At 36.7% G+C, this 23,749-nt stretch overlaps 1 protein-coding gene and 1 pseudogene across 1 annotated transcript in view; one reads left to right on the top strand and one right to left on the bottom strand.

Moving 5' to 3' along the window:
• GRIN3A (glutamate ionotropic receptor NMDA type subunit 3A) overlaps positions 1–23,749 on the top strand; it is a 754,984-nt gene that overhangs the window by 223,670 nt on the left and 507,565 nt on the right. The window lies entirely within an intron of this gene.
• On the bottom strand, positions 1,391–22,959 carry LOC128649629 (14-3-3 protein gamma-A-like; annotated as a pseudogene).

Below are 23,749 nucleotides of genomic sequence, written 5' to 3' on the forward strand. Positions count from 1 at the left end.
CATGATGTTAATATATCATCCCTATTAGCAGCACATCCAGGTCCCAAATAGAAATATATAAAATTAAATAATAAATAAATGATAAATTAAAATCAGTACCAACCAAATAGGAGTTACCCAAACATGAAGAATGAAAACATAGTTACACACACTAATCATGAAATACGAAAAAGGGGGGCATAAAAACTGGCAGTTCAAACAATAACAATGTTATTCAGTGCATAATCTCTAAGTTAACCTATACTGCATAGAAATGGCTGCATATCCCCATATCTAAAGCTAATCGTATTTAATATATAGACACCCATATAGTTAGGTATTTTTGGGTAAAACACTAGTAAGTCTTTCAATAGTACAAAAATTAGTACAAGAATTAAATCCCTTCAGTGAACAAATTGTACCATTCAGTAATACAAGTTAAAAAACAAGTATTAACTCAATAAAAACATACTGCAGCCTACAGCCAAATAGGATGAGTCCATGTACATTAAAACATAGTCTCATATATAAATACTAATGCTACCTAGAATTCATGGATCAAAACACTCTCATCATTCAAAATCATTATATGCAATGGATCATGGACTCTCATAGAAAGCAGTGCCAGTCTAAGTGGACATTGAGACCCTGCGGTGCCATAGTGCCCAGTTCATATATCCACCTTGATTCTCATTGTAACAACATTTTGGCATAGTCACCACCTCGAGCAGGCTTAGGTATATGGTCGATAATAATATACTTCAGATCCGATGCTTTATGATTCACCTGCGCAAAATGTATTAACCAATTGATCCCTAAGAGATCTGGCCCTGCGGTATCCAATCCTAGGTGGTGCTGTCCCCTGTAGTGGAAGATCTTTATCTGTGGTTACCAAAGCCCAATTCTTCCTCAAGCTTTCAATGACATGATGTTTGTCTATGTCGAATGTGGTCGTGAATGTTAGCCTGTCATCCACAGTAATATCCTTTTTGGACTGAAGCACGGATTGTTTAGTAGTATTAAACATTTCCTGCTTGATCTCTTTTAAATGTGTGTGTTGGTATCCCCTCTGTAGAAACTTGTTCTCCATTTCATCCAATTGCGTAACCAGAGTTGCCACCTCTGAGTTATTCCTCACAGTCCGCTTGAATTGTGAGGTTGGTAATGCTTTTTTTAAAGCTGGTAGATGACAACTTCGTGCGTGGAGTAGGGAATTCCTATCTGTTTCCTTAGTAAAGAGGGTAGTACACAAGTGACCATTCTTCTTATAAATTCGTAAATCCAAAATATCAACAGAGGTGCTACTGTGTGTCATCTTGAATTTAAGTGAGGTGTGAGCCGTATTCAGGGTCTCAAACCAACAAAGCAGATCTTCCTCCGTTCCCATCCACAGTAGGAACAGATTGTCAATCTATCTTTTAAACAGAATAACCTGTGCATCCGTGAACAAAGTCGTACCAATTGTCTCAAACTCAGCCATATACAAGTTGGCATAAGTAGGTGCCACGTTTGAGCCCATGGCTGTTCCGGCTGTCTGAAGGAAATATTCTTTTTCAAAGTGGAAATAATTCATCTCTAAGCACACCAACAATAGTTCAATGATGGTATCTATAGGTGGGCCAATGTATGGATATCGATATAGTTGCCTGGTCACCGCCTTGATTCCTTCTGCATGTGGTATCACGTTATACAAGCTGGTTACATCTAATGCAACCAGCAAAATTTCATCTCCAATGTTAGATAGTTAGTTAAGTATATTGATCATAGACCCTGAATCCAATAGAAAGATCCTGCAGGCTCGCCAGAAACACCAGTTATGAAACAGCGGTCTAAAGACCGCTGCTCCATAACCCTGTCTGCCTGCTCTGATGAGGCGGACAGAAATCACCGGAATTCAACCCGATCAAGTACGATCGGGTTGATTGACACCCCCTGCTGGCGGCCTCTGGTGAGTCTGCAGGGGGCAGCATTGCACCAGCAGCTCACAAGAGCTGCTGGTGCAATGCTGAATACGGAGAGCGTATTGCTCTCATTCAGCTATGTCTGTCGGACCTGATCAGGTCCGACAGACATTTCATAAATAGGCCTCAAGGAGTCCTGTGAGTCCTAAAAGTTCTGAATATTGGAACAATAAACTCCTGTACAATAAATACAGCTATTCCCCTTGTCTTGTATGAAAGTCTATATTACAAACTAAGAACTAAATCAAAAGAGTAAAGTGAAGGCAAATAAATAATTAAAATTTTAATGGTAATTCATAAGCATGTTCAATAAGCCACAGATCATAATAAGTGGGCCTCAGGTACGAATCAGATAAGGAATGCAAGAAAAGAAAGAATAGAAGGAAACCAAGAAAGAAATGAAAAACTTGAGTCCCCAGGACTGGAACAGCTGATGAGAATAAATATAAGATATACCTCAAGAAGAGGTCCGAGTTAGAAGATGAAGGAAGGAAAGGAAGATTCGAAGAGAGAATGAGTTAGTGAACCAGCCAATCCCCAACTTAAGGATAAGGGCAAATAGAAGTAGTTAGGGGTATATAGCCCTATAGTTCCACAGACCCCATTGTACCCATGGATTCTACATTGCTCTAACCAAAACTCTAAGAGTCTCTAAGTAAAACGTAATATATTGTAATATTGAAGCAGCTACCCTCTCCTGATGTATAAGTCTTCTTTAAGCATTAAAACATGGCCGTTTTATTAATCCAATCTCAAAGGGAAAGATTTCTAGTTTTTTTGCTAGCCATCTAAGGGCTAGATTACAAGTGGTGCATTATTGTTTGTTGGGGGCGTGATAACCAATATCGCTACAGCACTAACTTGCTCACCTATTACAAGTTAAAATTAAAAGCGTTTGCTCGAGTGCAAACTAACTTTGTGCACGTTGGGTTTGTGCAAGTGAAGACCTAGCTCAAAACACAACATAAATACATTAAAATAAAGTGTTATACTCATATATACACTATCTGGTAAAAATGAATAATATAAATATTAGGTAATTTTTTTATAAGGGTTAAAAGGTATCTGGTATATGACAAGGTGTTTAAATGAAAAGGGCTATATTTCATACAATGGGCAAGAAGAAGCTACTCCCAGGTGGTAACCAGGCCTTTGTAATCTGGCTCTAATTGGTTTGAAATTTAAAAGAGTGATTAAAGTGGACAGGGTGAATGCTTTACCTATGAAACTCTGAAAGACAGAACCCACTGCGTTCCACAAAGGAATTATTATTTTACACTGCCACTAAATCTGTGACTATTTCTTGCAAATCACTTCTTAGATTGTTTGCCCCCTCAACTAATTTTACAAGTGGGACCATATCCCAAGCCCATCCTCAGAAAGCAGCCTAGGTTCATGTCCCGCTTTAAATTCTGTGTTTTAAGAAATGGGAGTCATAGGTGATGCTATGGCAACTCCATGAACCCAACACAGCAAACCAATAGAAGACGTTTTCAATAGATGGGAGTCAATGAAAGGCCAAGCTTTATTTTTATTTTTATTTTTTTTGCTATTCTATTCCAATATTTTTTGTAAGAGTAATCATCCAGTAATATTTAAGGACATTGGTAAAAACAAATCCCCTTCACCCAGTGGCCTATAGAGAATAGCTCTATTGATATGTGGGTGTACTACAACCCCACATAAAGGAGTTAAATATTTAGAACTTTTATTTAGAACATTTGGGGTATAGTTTTTGATTTTAAATACTTGTATGCACCCCATATTCGAGATTTAAAGGTCTGTCCCACCAGGAGTTTAAAGTTCTTATTCAGTTTAGTGAGAAAAGGTGTATAATACAATTCATTCATTTGTATCTAAGGCTGCTACTAAGTAAACACCAAAGTATTTAATGTTAGTGGTCTGAGGTTATATATATATATATATATATATATATATATTTATATTTAATAATAAAATTTACATTATTTTCTATGACGAACATAGGAATGTAAAATAGGAATGTAAAATATGCGTAATGCGTATCAGGTTCTCGATTTAGTGCTGGGTTAGCGCACATGAACAAATATTAAAATATAAATATTAAATATAAAATATTAAAAAATTTAATAAAATTTTTAAAAACTAGTATACATACTGTAAAAAATTCTGACATGCTAGTTAAGTAGCTATGGTCTAATCAGAACACCTCAATTGTGGGGATTGACAGTCCCTGTTCGCTTGTTGTTGGCAGCCACTTGTGCAGTGATGAATGTGGCCAGTGGATGCTTCCCAGGAGAGAAGCTTGTCTGACCAGCAAATGATAGATAGAGCCCAAAGTCAGTGTTTTGTGAAGAGCTGGATATGTTAAACCACCTGATTGAATAGTATTTGCCCTTATGTTGTGCTGATTTTTACATGGATTTTCATCTGGACTTGACTTTGAATATGCCTGCAATAGATGTAGTGGTAGCAAGAAGGTGATATGTAAGAGTATAGAACAGATACTGATAGGAAAGGAGGCTGAAGCACAGGTACTAATGAGGAAGGTGGAGAAGAGACATTTGGGCTATAATAAGACAGGAAATCTGCAGTAGGCTTCTTGGCCTTTACAGTATTATTGTGTATCTCTAAAAAGATCAATGAGTCCAGAATTAGCAGAGGGAAAGGGCCTGTATCCAACAACCATACTCTGCTAGGGGCACTAAGAATTCTCACTGCCCATAAATATATATTAATTTTTATAAATTTATACATTTATAATTAGTTTAAATACGCATTTTACATTTTCTAAATCTATTTATAGTTTTATATATTAAAATATTTATTTAAAAAAGTATTGTATAAAGACCCTGAAACTAAACACAAGAATGAGAAGAGCTAAGGTTATTGTTCCTATTTCTGAGATGCTCTATAAATTTATTATTGTGGTCATATATTTTTTTTCTCACCGAGTACAGGAACATAATACTTTTAAGATAACAATAAATAAATATATATATATATATATATATATATATATATATATATATATATATATTACAGGTGGCCCTCGATTTACAACGGTTCAATTTACACCGTTTTCAGAATAACAACCTTTTTGTTCAGTCATGTGACTGTTATTGAAAAGCATTGAGAAGCAGTGCATTGATTAAAATAGCCAATAGGTGGAGCTGTCCGCATTGTGTTGCAACAAAGATATGCAAGCCAAGCAAGCTGAAATTAATCAGTTTAACCAGAGCTGAGCCATCGAGCAGCTTGCAAAGGAACAAGATCTTCCTGTCTATAAATCAGTCCAGATTGGAATGCATAGAAATAACTGTTTGCAGAAAAATGCAAGTAAGTCTGTGTTTTGTGATTATTTTATTAGGGATTCTAATGCTGTTAAGCAAAATGTTTTTGTTCATTAACTTAGTTTAATTATATATTCTGTGTTGTGTGATTATTTATTAGGTTTATAATGCTGTTTAGCATGTAAAGCCTTTTTTTCAAAGTTTTAAAAATAATGTATGAGGTGTTACTTATGCCAATTTTGAGAGGGGCCTGGAACCTAACTCCCTCACTTCCCATTGACTTACATTATAAACTGGGTTCAATTTACAATGGTTTCGATTTACAACCATTCCTTCTGGAACCTAAACCCCGGCGTAAACTGAGTGGCTACCTGTATATATATTACATATATTGTACTGAAGTAATATTGTAGTAATTATATTTTTTTTTTTATTAAAATGTTATATTCTTCAACATGGTTTGCAAAGAAAAATGTAGTTTTTTACTTCTGCAACAGCATATCGCAACTATGATGTTAGTAATTGTGGAGAATTGTAACAAAAATATTGAAATTGAATAATATTGTTTACAAAGGGGTCTAATTTTCTAATGCTTCCCGCTTAGGTGAAAGTTGGTGTCAGTGCTACAAGGTCCTACCCCAGGAGTATTCTAAAGGCAAATGTGATCTAGATAGCTGTGTATCTTGCTAAGGGGCATAACCTATATTTCGCTTTGTGAAAGACAGACACATGTCTTACTACAGTACAGTATTCAATAAAATAAGCAGTTTAAAAGTGTATTGAAAGGTGAAAGTAAAAATCATAATAAAAAAAACCATTAAAAATTGTATTAATGATATAGGGTTGTGGGGGGTGATGCATTCACCTAAGATTCTTTACTTCTGTCCAGGTTTGGGTTATTTTACAATTAATGCACAATGCACCAACGTATTACGTGATGTCCACACCCTCTGATTACCTACATGTGCTAAACACTTGCTATAGCCATATGATAACATGCTTACATCTCCTATAACCACAGCTTATGATTTTTCTGAGATACATGCATCAGGCATAACCTTTAGTTGGCTATTGACATAAATATAGGTTTTACGCCAAAATCTAACCCACAAAACCTAGCAGAGAATATACTAATTGATTCTATGAATTAGAAGGGCCTGACTATCTACTTATATGCCCTACTATACCTTGCTTATCATGCCGTTAACATTTGGAAGTAAGTGCTGGACTGCCTATCATTGTATATGTAGTAACCTCTCAAATTAAAGGTGTCCAGTTTCTACCTTTATGTAAAAGTATTACTTCTCTCAGAGGGGATCTCGATACTTGCTATGTTCTGTTTATTTGTTTGTTTGTTTCATGTTTTGTTTTGTTTTGAGTTAATTTGAAAAATGAGGACCAATAGGAAGATCCACATAATTAATTTTACATAGGCGAATTCTAAATGCCGCAAACTTTGGCTCTCTTGTTAGGAAATATAACAAATTGCATGCAGTCCTCCCTAAAGGAACATAAAATGTGCTAATGTGTAGTCAAATGTTCGTTTTAAACATCCAGTTACATACAGGGTGGTGGGGGTGAGGCATTCACCTAAGATTCTTTACTTCTGTCCAGGTTTGAGTTATTTTACAGTTAATGCGCAACGTACCAACGTATTGCGTGATGTCCACACCCTCTGATTACCTACATGTGCTAAACACTTGCTATAGCCATATGATAACATGCTTACATCTCCTATAACCACAGCTTATGATTTTTCTGAGGTACATGCATCAGGCATAACCTTTATTTGGCTATTGACATAAATATGGGTGTTACGCCAAAATCTAACCCACAAAACCTAGTGGAGAGTATACTAATGAATACAATGAATTAGAAGGGCCTGACCAACTACTTATATGCCCTACTATACCTTTCTTATCATGACGTTAACATTTGGGAGTAATTACTGGACTGCCTATCACTATATATGTAATAACCTCTTAAATTGAAGGTGTCCAGTTTCTACTTTTATGTAAAAGTATTACTTCACTTGGAGGGGATCTTGATACTTGATACTTGCTATGCTCTGTTTATTTGTCTGTTTGTTTTATGTGTTGTTTTGGGTTGTGTTTAATTTTGGTTTTGTTTAGTTTTGTTGATATTATAAAAAATTTTAGAGACGTGGGTGCAACGCAAGAAGATGATTGAACAAGCTCTAATATATTGATGCTTAGAATGTAGCACTTAATTTGGAGCTCTAATTGTAACTTATTCTTTGTAACTTTATCTTGAGTGCAAGTGTATGTATTGTCTTGTTCCTATGTCTCTTCAATAAAAAGAATAAAAAAAAAAAATTGTATTAATAATGCACATTAAAGTTTATATTAAATGTATTTAGCAAAATTGTAATTTAAGGTAATCATAATCAGTGTAAACATTAAAAAAAAATTGTATTTAATTTACACATTAAGGGCTAGATTATGAGTGGAGCTGATACAACTGGTGAGCAATGGCTAGGTGGAGCCCGAAGCACGTACAGATATGCATATGGAGCCCGAAACGCATAGAGATAAGTGTTCACTTATGGTTGCTACTATTTTTTGGTTTTACCGGATCCTATGATAATTAAAGTTTGCTGAATAAACTTTAGGGTTTTATTCTAATTGTGAACTGGATTTTCTTTTTCTGAGTGCGGAGTCTTCTTTCTACTATTGGACAATTTACCACTTGGACAGAGGCGGTCTAATTGCACCTATAATGTGACTGCCCTCTCAGAATGCGTGCCGACGCTGAAGAGCGCAACAGGTTAGGAGCAGAGGTCTGAGCGCTGCGGGTTAGAGTTTACCCCATGTGGCATATTTATTAAAGTGCGAGTGGACATGATACAATGTAGCATATCATATACTCTGCACATCGATAAATGCCAACAGCAAACGCTGTCGGCATTTATCATTGCACAAGCAGTTCACCAGAACTGCTTGTGCAATACCGCACCCTGCAGATTTGCTGCTAATCGGCAGTTAGCAGGGGGTGTCAATCAACCCGATCATATTTGATCGGGTTAATTTTTGTCGGCCGCCTCAGAGCAGGCAGACAAGTTATGGAGCAGCGATCTTTAGACCACTGCTTCATAACTTCTGTTACTGGCGAGCCATTCCATTCTGAGCTTGATAATTCGGCCCCTATATATGTTTATATGTGTCTACATATGCATTTATACTTGTATATATGTATTGAGACATATATACACATATAAACACATAAATACATATGTACACACATAGACACATGCATATATATAAGTGCATTGGAGCAATTTTTAGATGAAAACATTTAAAAACATATGTTATAGTTATAGGGGCCGATTTAACAAAGTGCGAGTGGACATGATCCACTGTAGGCATTGATCATTGCACAAGCAGTTATGGTGAACTGCTTGTACAATGCCGCCCCCTGCAGATTCACAGCCAATCGGCCGCTAGCAGGGGGTGTCAATCAACCCGATCATATGCAATCTGGCGGATTTATATCTGCCGCCTCAGAGGAGGCGTACGAGTTAAGAAGCAGTGGTCTTAAAACCGCTGCTTCTTAACTCCTATTTCTGGCGAGCCTGAAGGCTCCTTGCGGAAACAGGGGTATACGGCCCTTATCGGGGCTGTGATAAATCTGCCCCATACTGTTTATTTACCGTAAATATTTCATATTCCAATGTTCTGCACATAGCAGAATATGTTCTATGTATTTCTATATATATATATATATATATATATATATATATATATATATACATATACACACACACACACACACACACACACACAAGCATACACCTGTATATGTATTTATGAATAAATAGAACATATTCTTCTAAGTGAAGAATATTGGAATGTGAAATATTCATATTTTCATGCCAGGTTAGCGCACTTGAGAATATGTGATTGGGTTTTGCGTGCAAGTATGGTGTTAGGTTTTTTCCCAGTTTTTTGCTCCATTGACTTATATGGGGAAATAGGTTATCGCGCGTGCAGTGTTGTAAGTCTGGCTTACTTCTAACACAGTTAACACTCAAGCAGGAGCAATAAATAATGCTCCACTTGTAATCTGTAAACTTGGCCCTAAAAGTTATATTTAATGTAAAATGTATTTTTAAAGCACAAAGTTACACTGTCCCAAAAAGTAGAATTCAAAGTGCAGCTTATTTTTCTGCAGTAAAATTACTCTCACAACCTTGGCAATTAGGCTGAACAGGGACATTCATTGGGTGTTAATAAAGATTTTCATAGGCCTGTCATATTTTCTAAGCATGTTAGGTTTACAGGGATCCGTGCTCAGGTAGCAGAGCTAGTATACAGTACGTAGAGCTTCAGGTTTGATCCTTGATAAGGGGAGATAAAGTGACAGTAAAAATGTATTCCAGTGTTCTGAAGTATTTTATTATTGCACTATTGCTTGAACAGATGTGTGTGCTAAATTAGTAATATACTGTTAGTACTGGGTCATGGTTGGTGATTAGTGGCTAAGCAAATATCCATTCCATGATTGGCTCAACATCTGTATTCAGCTCAGATTCAGAAGTACATTGCAAGTCCACAGTTAAAAGACCATTAAGTACTGTAGAGTTGCATTATCAAAAAATGAACAATAAAAAGTCAATACAAAAGCACTTAGTGCTCAGATGATCAAAAACTTGCCAGCATGGAGAGTATTCACTCAAATTCTTTGGAACTTTTTTTTGGCCTTAAGTTGTAATGTAGGAGTATTTCCTTTAAATCCAGGTTCCTGTATAACTAGATAAACATCTCTCAATCCAAAATTTTCATTTTTAAAATTAAGTGACCTCGTACTGATGAGAATTCTTAAATCTTCGTGCATGAGTGAAGTGCTTTAGATCATCAGGCCTTTTGTTTGAATTTCAAATGAACAGTAGATTTTTTTTCTGACAAATTTTTAATTAAAGCGACACTAAACCCATTTTTTTTCTTTTATGATTCAGATAGAGCATGCAAATTTAAGTAACTTTCTAATCTACTCCTATGATCAATTTTCTTCGTTCTCTTGCTTTCTTTATTTGAAAAAGAAGACATCTAAGCTAAGGAGCCAGCAAATTTTTGGTTTCCGAACCATGGACAGCACTTGTTTATTGGTGCTGTCCAATCAGCAAGGACAACCCAGGTTGTTCACCAAAAATGGGCCGACATCTAAACTTACATTCTTGCTTTTCAAATAAACATACCAAGAGAATGAAGCAAATTTGATAATAGGAGTAAATTAGAAAGTTGCTTAAAATTGCATGTTCTATCTAAATCACAAAATAAAAAAATTGGGTTCAGTGTCCTGTTCCATTCCCTTTCCCCTGTATCACCTGGCAGCCATCAGACAATCACAAAATGCATAAATGTATATTTTGTGAACTCTTGCACACTCTCAGTAGGAGCTGGTCCCTCATAAAATGTGCATATAAAAAGACTGACGGTGAACATTTTGATAATAAGGGGTACATTTATTAAATGGCACGTGGACATGATTTGCTATAGTGAATCATGTCCGCTCTACATCACTAAATGCCGACAGCATATGCTGTGAGCATTTGTCATTTGCACAAGCATTTCAAGGGAAATGCTTGTGCAATTCCCCCCCCTGTTCACTGGCGGCCAATTCTCCGCTAGCAGGGGCTGTCCATCATCCTGATTGGATCGGGATGATTTCAATCCTAAACCTAAAATGTGGCGGGCAGGTTCAGAAGCAGCGGTCTTATGACCGCTGCTTCTTAAGTTCTGTTTCAGGCGAGCCTGAAATGTTGGGCCTCCGAAGCAACATCCGCTGCTTAATAAATGGAGCCCTAAATGGGAATTTTAAAGCTGTTTAAAAGTATATCCTCTATCTGAATCATTAATGTTTCATTTTGAGTTTATTGTTCCTTTAACTTTGCAGAGGAACAATACAATTTTCAAATGTTCATTTTACTTTTGCTCCATCATGGGTTTCCTTTATAAATCTGCAATTGCAGCTTTAGAGCCCCAGCATTTTAGACTCACATAAGCAAACTTGAGACACTTTTTAAGTTGCAGAAGTCTTAAGATCGATGCTACTTAACCTCTCCGACACCCAAAGTGTGGCGGTTTGCAATTATCCCAATCGGATCTGATTGGGATGATTGGCAACCCCCTTTTGCACATGATTGGACATGTGCTATCATTAGGCAGCATTGCACAAGAAGTAGCTTGTGCAATGTTACATTTGGGCAGTGTACTGCTGCCCGCTCGCTGTGAGGCTGGGCAGCCGTGGAACATGATAGCTAACCTTGTCCGCCAGCCCTTTGATAAATGGAGCCCTATGTCCCTTCAATCACCAAATAATGATTGATTGATTAATAAAATGACATTAATTTTGTCCTCTTCTATCTTGAAAGACTCTCACTGTATACAAAAAATTCACTTAAATGCTAGATATATTTCAATATCACTTTAGATTACTTTTGTTAGACACAATATTTATCTGTTTAGGATTTGTTTTTCTTTCAGCCATGATATGAGCGATATCATTTTCAAGTAGATTGTAAAATAATGTTTTGACTGTTTATGACATAACAATTCCATAGGTTTACAATTATGTTTTGAAACACTTGTTTACTGTATTCTTTTCTGTAATCTCAACAGAAATATTCACATTGTGAATACATATTGAGAAAATAGTGCCCCAAGATACATTTTAGTTAGGGGGAAAAAATCTGTTGCATTAAGATTAACCTTACCCACCACTCATCCAGTAAACGTTACTACGGTTTGACAATAATGTTCTCAATCCAAATGCATCCCTGCAAATAACTGTTACCATGACTTCACTGACCACAAAAATAAACCTAAACATGCTACCCCAAATTCCCTGCTGCAACTGGTTTCCCCTGTGGCTTTTACCCATCACAGATACTCCTAACGGTTTATTGCTATATCCTAACCACAGTCTCCGTTACCTACAATATCCATGATGGTTGACCTAATCACCCACTACTAATGAAACCATGATCCTCTGTATGAAACACTTCTTAATTGGAAATATCCTTTTGCATAACCGTCAATGCCTACACTCCAATTATATAATGTCCCACTGATAACTCTCTATTCTAAATGTTACCCCCTTGTGCAAACCCCTTTCTTAATAAACCCTACCTTCTGCACAATCTCTTCTCCAATTGCAAAAAATGCTTGCCCCCTAATTTATTAAAAAAAAACCTTACCTACAGAACACCCCTTATTCTTACCTTTCACAACATAGAGTTTAAGGATTATCAGTCAGTTCTGGCCTGTGGCAACATGGCCTCTTCATGCAGACCACTGTTTTCTGGTTCATAAAAGAGGTTTCCTCCTCTATTCATACACCATTTAACAGTCATTGTTGGTTAATCATGTTAACCAGTCACAATTGTGAATTAAACCTAAATATTGAGGTCACCCACATGAAACTAACCTCAATAAATGTGAGATTAAGGTGCCTATTCATTATCAAGAGAACCTGACAATTCACATCAAAACACCTCAAAATTAGGCAGTATTCAAAAGCAAGTGGTCCGGCTGATATATGCAGCTATTCAGCCCATGCATGAAATGTTGCAGCATAATATATGCAACTGGAGGATTTCACGATTCCGGCAGCCTTATTGGTTTGGAATGGTATTCAAAAAGCAAGTGAGAATTACAAACATGCTTAAATTCTCGCTTCAAATCTTCACCACCTACTTGCTGGCAGACATGATTTTATTTTTGGTCTACTAAAAAATTAATCTATGTTGTCTCTAGACACACAAATAATCCCTTTGTTAAAGGGATGTTAAATAGTCTATTCCATTGTTGTAATAAAAACAGCAGTAAGCAGTGGCTTATACTTAATATACTGTAAATCATTGCAATATATATTATTCATAATTTAAAAGGATTTTACCTTTTATAGCTTGATGTCATAAAACTTTTAGAATACATTTAGCTGGTTTAGTATTCAGATAATGCTAGCAAGACAATAAGGGCAAGATAATCTAAAGGTCTTGGGGCTTTAATTTGCAAGAAAGTTGTTGGCTGTTTTTTGCACATTCTTTTTATGTTTACTTTGATTTAAGATTTGTTTTTTTTTACTATAGGAGCACTGTTTAATAGCCCTTTAAGTTACAGAAAAAAAAACATACTGATATAGTGAGACAAAATGCTTAAAGGGATAGTCTTGTCAAAATTAAACTTTTGTGATTCAAATAGAGCATGCAATTTTAAGCAACTTTCTAATTTTCTTCTATTATCAAATTTTCTTCATTCTCTTGGTATCTTTTTTGAATAAAAGCTTAGGAGCAGGTCCATTTTTGGTTCAGCACCAGGGTAGACACTAATTAGAAAGTGCTACCCAGGTGCTGAACCAAAAATTGGCCGTCTCCTATGCTTATATTCTTGCCTTTTCAAATAAAGATACCAAGGGGTCGATTCGATAAAAATCGTCGCCCGCAAAAGCCGGCGACGCCAATATTTGCGCGGGTTTGGTATCACATATACGGCGTAACCTAGAAGTTACGCGCGTATATTTCTGCCGTCGCCCGTAGTTTTTTGGGCTATAGGCAGGTATACCAAACCAGCGCAGTTTGGTATCCAATATGCAGCGTAAGGACTTACGTGGCGAAAATGGAGAAAACTTACTCCATTTTCACCTCGCCACAAAAAGCAGCCGTAAGAAGCCTTACGCTGACTATTGGAGCCCCGTAACTCCCTAAACTGGCTGCTAAAATAAACCTAACACCTAACGCATGCGCAATGTCTATCTCCCTGTCAACCGCAATCTTCTAAAATAAACCTAACACCTAACGCATGCGCAATGTCTATCTCCCTGTCAACCGCGATCTTCTAAACTAAACCTAACACCTAACGCATGCGCAATGTCTATCTACCTGTCAACCGCGATCCCCCCCCCGAAATCCCTAATAAAGTTATTAACCCCTAAACCGCCGCTCCCGGACCCCGCCGCCATCTACATAAACTAACCCCCTACTGTGAGCCCCTAAAACCGCCGCCATCTACCTTATCTATCCCCTAATTAGAACCCCTTACACCGCTGTCATCTACCTTATCTATCCCCTAATCTGACCCCTTACACCGCCGCCACCTATATAAAAATTATTAACCCCTAATCTAATCCCCCTATACCGCCGCCAGCTATATTAATATTATTAACCCCTAATGTAAGCCCCTTACACCGCCGCCATCTCTATTAAAATGATTAACCCCTAATTTAATCTACCTACCCCGCCGCCAGCTATATTATCTATATTAACCCTAAGTATATTATAGTTAATATAGGTATTACATTATATATATTAACTATATTAACCCTAATTATATTAGGGTTAATATAGTTAATATAGTTACTATAGTATTTATATTAACTATATTAACTCTATCTAACCCTAACACCCCTAACTAAATTTATATTAAATTAATCTAATTCATGTATAAACTAAAATATTCCTATTTAAATCTAAATACTTACCTATAAAATAAACCCTAAGATAGCTACAATATAATTAATAATTACATTGTAGCTATGTTAGGGTTAATATTTATTTTACAGGTAAATTGTTAATTATTTTAACTAGGTATAATAGCTATTAAATAGTTATTAACTATTTAATATCTACCTAGTTAAAATAATTACCCAATTACCTGTAAAATAAATCCTAACCTAAGTTACAAATACACCTACACTATCAATAAATAAACTACAAACATCTATCTAAAAATACAATTAAATAAACTAAACTAAATTACAAAAAAAACAAACACTAAATTACAAAAAATAAAAAAAAGATTACAAGATTTTTAAGCTAATTACACCTATTCTAAGCCCCCTAATAAAATAATAAACCCCCAAAATAAAAAAAATTCCCTGCCCTATTCTAAATTAAACAAATTTCAAAGCTCTTTACCTTACCAGCCCTTAAAAGGGCCTTTTGTGGGGCATGCCCCAAAGAATTCAGCTCTTTTGCATACAAATACAATACCCCCCCATTACAACCCACCACCCACATACCCCTATTCTAAAACCACCCAAACCCCCCTTAAAAAAGCCTAACACTACCCCCCTGAAGATCTCCCTACCTTGTCTTCACCACACCGGGCCGAACTCCTGATCCGATCCGGGCGATGTCTTCCTCCAAGCGGCAAAGAAGAATTCTTCCTCCGGCGATGTCTTCCTCCAAGCGGCAAAGAAGAATTCTTCCTCTGGCGACGTCTTCCTCCAAGCGGCAGCAAAGTCTTCATTCTTCCGGCGGCATCTTCAATCTTCTTTCTTCGCTCCGCCGCCGCGGAGCATCCATCTCGGACGACGACTGAACGACGAATGAGGTACCTTTAAATGACGTCATCCAAGATGGCGTCCGCCGAATTCCGATTGGCTGATAGGATTCTATCAGCCAATCGGAATTAAGTTAGAAAAATCTGATTGGCTGATTGAATCAGCCAATCAGATTCAAGTTCAATCCGATTGGCTGATCCAATCAGCCAATCAGATTGAGCTCGCATTCTATTGGCTGATCGGAACAACCAATAGAATGCGAGCTCAATCTGATTGGCTGATTGGATCAGCCAATCGGAATTAAGTTAGAAGAATCTGATTGGCTGATTCAATCAGCCAATCAGATTTTTCTAACTTAATTCCGATTGGCTGATAGAATCCTATCAGCCAATCGGAATTCGGCGGACGCCATCTTGGATGACGTCATTTAAAGGTACCTCATTCGTAGTTCAGTAGTCGTCCGGGATGGATGCTCCGCGGCGGCGGAGCGAAGAAAGAAGATTGAAGATGCCGCCGGAAGAATGAAGACTTTGCTGCCGCTTGGAGGAAGACGTCGCCGGAGGAAGAAGAATTCTTTGCCGCTTGGAGGAAGACATCGCCGGAGGAAGAATTATTCTTTGCCGCTTGGAGGAAGACATCGCCCGGATCGGATCAGGAGTTCGGCCCGGTGTGGTGAAGACAAGGTAGGGAGATCTTCAGGGGGGTAGTGTTAGGCTTTTTTAAGGGGGGTTTGGGTGGTTTTAGAATAGGGGTATGTGGGTGGTGGGTTGTAATGGGGGGGGTATTGTATTTGTATGCAAAAGAGCTGAATTCTTTGGGGCATGCCCCACAAAAGGCCCTTTTAAGGGCTGGTAAGGTAAAGAGCTTTGAAATTTGTTTAATTTAGAATAGGGCAGGGAATTTTTTTTATTTTGGGGGTTTATTATTTTATTAGGGGGCTTAGAATAGGTGTAATTAGCTTAAAAATCTTGTAATCTTTTTTTTATTTTTTGTAATTTAGTGTTTGTTTTTTTTTGTAATTTAGTTTAGTTAATTTAATTGTATTTTTAGATAGATGTTTGTAGTTTATTTAATTTATTGATAGTGTAGGTGTATTTGTAACTTAGGTTAGGATTTATTTTACAGGTAATTGGGTAATTATTTTAACTAGGTAGATATTAAATAGTTAATAACTATTTAATAGCTATTAGACATAGTTAAAATAATTAACAATTTACCTGTAAAATAAATATTAACCCTAACATAGCTACAATGTAATTATTAATTATATTGTAGCTATCTTAGGGTTTATTTTATAGGTAAGTATTTAGATTTAAATAGGAATATTTTAGTTTATACATGAATTAATTTAATATAAATTTAGTTAGGGGTGTTAGGGTTAGATAGAGTTAATATAGTTAATATAAATACTATAGTAACTATATTAACTATATTAACCCTAATATAATTAGGGTTAATATAGTTAATATATATAATGTAATAACTATATTAACTATAATAAACTTAGGGTTAATATAGATAATATAGCTGGCGGCGGGGTAGGTAGATTAAATTAGGGGTTAATCATTTTAATAGAGATGGCGGCGGTGTAAGGGGCTTACATTAGGGGTTAATAATTGTAATATAGATGGCGGCGGTGTTAGGGGCTCACTTTAGGGGGTTATAGATATAATATAGCTGGCGGCGGGGCACGGGAGCGACGGTTTAGGGGTTAATAACTATTAGGTTGCGGCGGGGTACGGGAGCGGCGGTTTAGGGGTTAATAGTTTTTTTATTGTTAGGATAGTGAGGGGGGATAGCGGATAGAGGGTTAGACGTGTCGGGCTATGTTAGGGAGGTGTGTTAGACGTGTCGGGCTATGTTTAGGAGGTGTGTTAGACAGTTCGGGTGATTTAGACTTTAGTCAGGTTTTGTAGGCGCCGGCAGTTTCTAACGTGGCGCAAGTCACTGGCGACTCCAAAAATCTGTACTTACGCAGATTTCTGGACATCGCTGGTTTGTGAGACTTGCGCCACTTTAGCAAGTGATGGCGCCGCATATTGGATGGCTCGAGTTGCGAGCTGAAACTGCGGGCGACGTGGGTTCCCTCGCTTGCGCCGCAAACTGCGATCTATATCGGATCGCGCCCCAAGAGTACAAAGAAAAATAATAGGAGTACATTAGAAAGTTACTTAAAATTGCCTGCTATATCTGAATCGTGAAAGTTTAATTTTGATTAGACTATTCCTTTAAAATAAAAAAAATATGTAAATGAAAACCCTATAAAAAAAATCTCAATTTCTAAACTTGAAAACACTTTTTCATGCAGTGCTTGAAAACTTGCTGCACTTCGCATAAATATTGACAGCATATTTACTTGCATTTCTTTTTGAAAATGTGAATACACAAAATACAATGAGTGTCTTTTTGAATAGAGCCATAAGGGTTCTTTTTTTGTGTAAGTAGAAACTTTTTTAATTTTTGTGTAATGTAGGAAGGTATTTCCAGTGGGGCAGAAGATCGTGTATCACAGGGTTTCAATAGTGGTAATATAGGGTGCTTTATTTATTAGGGGGTTAAAGATTGGTGGTCACGTGGGGTTTGGCAATGGCAGAGGTAAATGTTAGGGTTAATTACATTGGATCACCAGGAGTCATGGTTAAGGTTAATTTGCACTGAAGGGATCAAGTGAACTGTTCTACACAAAAAGGGGTTGGATTATAGTCAAAAACAGTTGTACAAAAAATATTAAAGGAAGCATAATTGTGACACTCATAGCATGCTCTCATTATGTATTAGTGTTTCCCATAGAAAATAATAACTGCAGCGCATACTAGGGAGCTACCTCGATGCTTGATTATTGAATAGCTGCCACTATTGAAAGCAACAGGCATGCTGATATACTGCAACTCTTTAACAACCATTTGTTTTTAATAAACTGAACTGATCTAATTTGAAGCCTCTTCATACTTTAAAATGACAAAATCAATACTATGTGAATTATTTTTCATGGATATTTTTTTTTACGTTTTAGTTAAATACAGTGTATATCCTGCTAACCTGTATTTGCTCTAACTTAATTTTAAAATCATCAACATTTAACAAAAACAGTTGTCAAAACTCTAAAAAGATGTGGCTTAATATACAATTTTTTCAACAATTATTAGATAAATTAACAAGTTTTCCACTTGATGATTTATCAATACATTTTGACTGTGCAGTTATTTTAATCTTTAGATGATGGTAGATAAGCATAACAACTAATACTAAGGGGCCGATTTATTAAAGGGCAAGCGGATATGATACAATGTAGCGTATCATGTCCACCGCACATCGATAAATGCCGACAGCATACGCTGTTGGCATTTATCATTGCACAAGCAGTTCTTGTGAACTGCTTGTGCAATGCCGCCCCCTGCAGATTTGCTGCCAACCGGCCGCTAGCAGGGGGTGTCATTCAGCCCTATCCCATAGGATTGGGCAGATTAAAGACCACCACCGCAAAAGCAGGGAGCAAAGTCTTTAGACCGCTGCTTCGTAACTGCTGTTTCCGGCGAGCCTGAAGGCTCATGCGGAAACAGGGGCATCAAGCTCCATTCGGAGCTTGATAATTCAGCCCCTAAATGTATTTCTTTCTTTGCTTATGATTTTGCCCATTGGAATTTTACTCTTATTAAACTTTAGCTCATTTCTATTTCATATCCTCCATGTCAATATAGTATATAGTGTGGATAGCCAGACCTTCAAGGAAAATCATCTTATTTCATATTCTTAATACCCTAGCTGTACAATAAAGTTGAGGTTGTAAAATACCAGACTAATTATTAACCATAAGAATCTCTTCTCATGGCTAACCATAGATGAATATAATTTTATATTCTTTCTGTAACATAATGAATTTTGTGACCATATGCATTTTAAACATTTATAATCTTTAATGTGATTATCAGACTACAGAAGCAGATTTTATATTGTGAACCTTTTTTTTATACTTCATGGCTATCAAAGTGAATACTTTGTAAGAAGAAATATTATAATGATGTTTCATAAAATCATCATGCCATTCCTGAATATTTTTCTTGTGGACAGATAAAGAGTGCCATCTACTGATTGTTTTATGTAAAACAGATTGGGGAATGTTTCTAATGGCAATACAAATGTTTGGCTATGAAATATCGCAATTTAAAAAAAAACAAAAAACTGTTAAATATACAATTCTCAATAAAAATGCATTAAACTGTACAGAATCTTAAAATACTTTTCTAAGTGCAGTAAAGTTAGTATACAATGCACAGAGCACACTGTGCATGTGGTGTGTGTGTATGTCTAGGAGTATGTATGTGTGTATGCGTGTGTATGTGATGAGTGTATGTCCGAGTTTGTGTGTATGTGTGTGTTTGTGAATGTATGTGTATGTCTTTGAGTATGTGTGTATGTGATGTATATGTGTGTGTGTGTGTGTGGTGAGTATGTGTGTGTGTGTGAATGCATGTGTATGTTTTTGAGTATGTGTGTATGTGATGTATATGTGTGTGTGTGGTGAGTATGTGTGTGTGTGAATGCATGTGTATGTTTTTGAGTATGTGTGTATGTGATGTATATGTGTGTGTGTGGTGAGTATGTGTGTGTGTGAATGCATGTGTATGTTTTTGAGTAACATCATCCAAGATGGCGTCCCTTACATTCCGATTGGCTGATAGAATTTTATCAGCCAATAGGAATTAAAGGTGAAAAAAGCCTATTGGCTGTTGCAATCAGCCAATAGGATTGAGCTCGCATTCTATTGGCTATTCCAATCAGCCAATAGAATGCGAGCTCAATCCTATTGGCTGATTGCAACAGCCAATAGGATTTTTTCCCCTTTTAATTCCTATTGGCTGAAAGAATTTAATGTAAGGGACACCATCTTGGATGACGTCACTTAAAGGGAAACTTCATTCTTCAGCGACCATTGGAAGAAGAGGATGCTCCTCGCTGGATGTCTTGAAGATGGACCCACTCCACGCCGGATGGATGAGGATAGAAGATGCTGTCTGGATGAAGACTTCTGCCCGCTTGGATGAAGACTTCTGCTGTCTTCGATGAGGACTTCTGCCCGCTTGGATGAAAACTTCTGCCGGCTTCGATGAGGACTTCTGCCCGCTTGGATGAAGACTTCTGCCGCCTGGATGAGGATGGATGTCCGGTCTTCGAAAACTGTAAGTGGATCTTCGGGGTTAGTGTTAGTTTTTTTTTTTAAGGGTTTATTGGGTGGGTTTTATTTTTAGCTTAGGGTTTGGGCAATGTAAAAGAGCTAAGTGCCCTTTTAAGGGCAATGCCCATCCAAATGCTCTTTTCAGGGCAATGGGGAGTTTAGGTTTATTTAGATAGAATTTTATTTGGGGGTTTGGTTGTGTGGGTGGTGGGTTTTACTGTTGTGGGATTGTTTGTATTTTTTTTTTACAGTTAAAAGAGCTGATTTCTTTGGGGCAATGCCCCACAAAAGGCCCTTTTAAGGGCCATTAGATTAGGAGTAATTCGTTTTTATTTTTGATCATTTTGTTTTTCATTTTGTGTAATTTAGTGTTTATTTTGTTTGTAATTTAGATAATTGTATTTTATTAATTTAATTTATTTTATTGTATTGTTAGGTATTAGTGTAAGGCAGGTTAGGTTTTATTTTACAGTTAAATTTGTATTTATTTTAGCTAGGTTGTTAGTAAATAGTTAATAACTATTTACTAACTAGTCTACCTAGTTAAAATAAATACAAACTTACCTGTGGAATAAAAATTAAACCTAAGCTAGATACAATGTAACTATTATTTATTTTGTAGCTAGCTTAGGTTTTATTTTATAGGTAAGTATTTAGTTTTAAATAGTTAATAGTTAATAGGGTTAATAGTTTATTTTAGTATATTTCGTTGTGGGGGGCTTGCAGTTTAGTGGTCAATAGGTTTATTATAATCGCAGCATTGTGGGCGGACGGCAGATTAGGGGTTAATAATCTTTAAATAGTGTTTGCGATGCGGGAGGGCGACAGTTTAGGGGTTAATAAGTTTATTATAGTGGTGACGATGTTGGGGAGTGGCAGAATAGGGGTTAATAATTTGTTAAAGTGGCGGCGATGTCCGGAGCGGCAGATTAGGGGTTAATAATTGTATTTTAGTGTTTGCGATGCTGGAGGGCCTCAGTTTAGGGGTTAATAGGTAGTTTATGGGTGTTAGTGTACTTTTTACCAGTTTAATTATGAGTTTTATGCTACAGCTTTGTAGAGTAAAACTCATAACTGCTGACTTTTGATGGCAGTACAAATCTTGTCATTTTAAGCTGTACCGCTCCCTTTTTGGCCTCACAGCAAAATTCGTAATACCGGCGCTATGGAAGTCCCATTGAAAAAGTATTTTTTTTAAAGTGGGGTACTGACGTTGTGTGATGGCCAAAAAGGTGTGCGGTACACCTATTCTGACAAGACTTGTAATAGCGGTGTTAGGGAAAAAAGCATTGTTATGAAACATAACAATGCTTTTTCACTCATAACGCAAAACTCGAAATCTAGCTGTATATTATTACTGGTTATGGATGTTTTCAATATCTTATTCCTTTATGGGATGCTGCCCTGTGAGCTTATAACACATATGTAAAGAAAATGGAATTATAAAACATTAGCTAGCTTTTATTAACATTGAATATGTTAAATTGTGTAATAAATTAGCATAATTACCTAACAAACTACTGGCATATGCCTCACAACTGAAAATGCATTAAATGTTCTCATCCATTTTTACTAAAATAGGGGCAAACTACTCCGGTGCCCATGGGCAATGCCACCCCAACAGTTACTTCCTCTAGTGCCCAGTGAGGAAGATAATTAAAAAAAAAATGGTAAAATCCACAAGTGCTCTTAGATAAGAAGACTTTAAAATGAGAAAAGATGGCTGTACAACATCTCAAACAACCTATCAGAACCTCCATTCTATCATTCACCCAGCATGAAGTAGCCCAGCCTTATGGGATGAATAGTCTGCATATGCTCTTTACTTATCTCATGAGCCTCACTGCTCTTTTCTCACCAGTGGCCACTTCAGCAAGATATCTGTAATAATCTGCTTTCATTTTTAAGAAGAATACTTTACTTTCACATTGTGTTTCACTGCAAATTTTGATCAGGACAGGAAGTTACCCAGAAGACTCAGCACATCTTGACACACAGCTTCCAACTCTTTTTCATTTTTTTTTTTAACGCTTTCAATCTATTTTTAATTTCCATTGGCTGAAGTTTTTTGTTCACTACTACTAATAACTCTCCAAGAAGAACACCGTGCTCCAACAACATTCATACATGTAACTGACAGCAAGTTTATTTCAACATTCTAGAGTGGCTTCTTTAACTCTGTTACAGCTTTCATTGCAGTCGCCATGTCGTCATATCTCCCGGATTGCTCGGCCAGCCTGGCTATCTTTATCAGCTGCTCGTAGTGAACCATATTTGAGTCAGGCTATAGCATACAATTTTAGCCTAATGAATTAGCTGACAAAGGCTTGGCAGGGTAACTGGAAAGCAGACAGCTTCCTAAGACTCGCCCTAGATACTTTATGATGATTTTACTACAGCTTTCACTTCTTCTTTCTTATGAGCACAGATAACGGTCACAGTGCACAACTGGTCGGTTGCTCATAACCGGAACTGATGTTATTGTGCGTTGGTGCGTTGTGATCTGATTCACAATATCAGTTCAGGTGCTGCCCCCTTCTGGATCCACCACTGCCAGGAGTGTTACAGTTACCCGAGTTATCGACAGGAGTGTTATATTTACTGGTGTTAATGGGGGGATTGCTGCCTCATGAAGAGCCGCCACTGTAGAGAGGGGATTAAAAACAAAATTGCATAATGCGATTAATCGCACAGCCTTTATATATTTTTATATAGTTTAGTTATATCCAATGTTACTTACAGTATACAGTATACTGTCCTTTAGCATGGCATATAATATCCCTTTATATTCTAAGAGAGACAATGAAAGATAAATGGTGAAGGTTTAAGCAAAGCAAATGCCTTTTACAGTGGTAAAATAGATAACATCAGTCCTAAGTAGGCTATAAACGGAACAAAATGCCACAGTATTACCAAAGGTGCTGTCATTTTATCTTCTAGAGCCTATTTAGGATTAATGTAATACTGCTATTTTAACTGAATTTTCAGGTTAATCCTTTTCCATTCACCACTTCTTGTCTCTGTTTTCATATAGAAGAAATGTAAGATTTTTTGAATTGTAT

The sequence above is a fragment of the Bombina bombina genome, chromosome 2 (genome assembly GCF_027579735.1).
Source record: "Bombina bombina isolate aBomBom1 chromosome 2, aBomBom1.pri, whole genome shotgun sequence".
Taxonomy (NCBI): domain Eukaryota; kingdom Metazoa; phylum Chordata; class Amphibia; order Anura; family Bombinatoridae; genus Bombina; species Bombina bombina.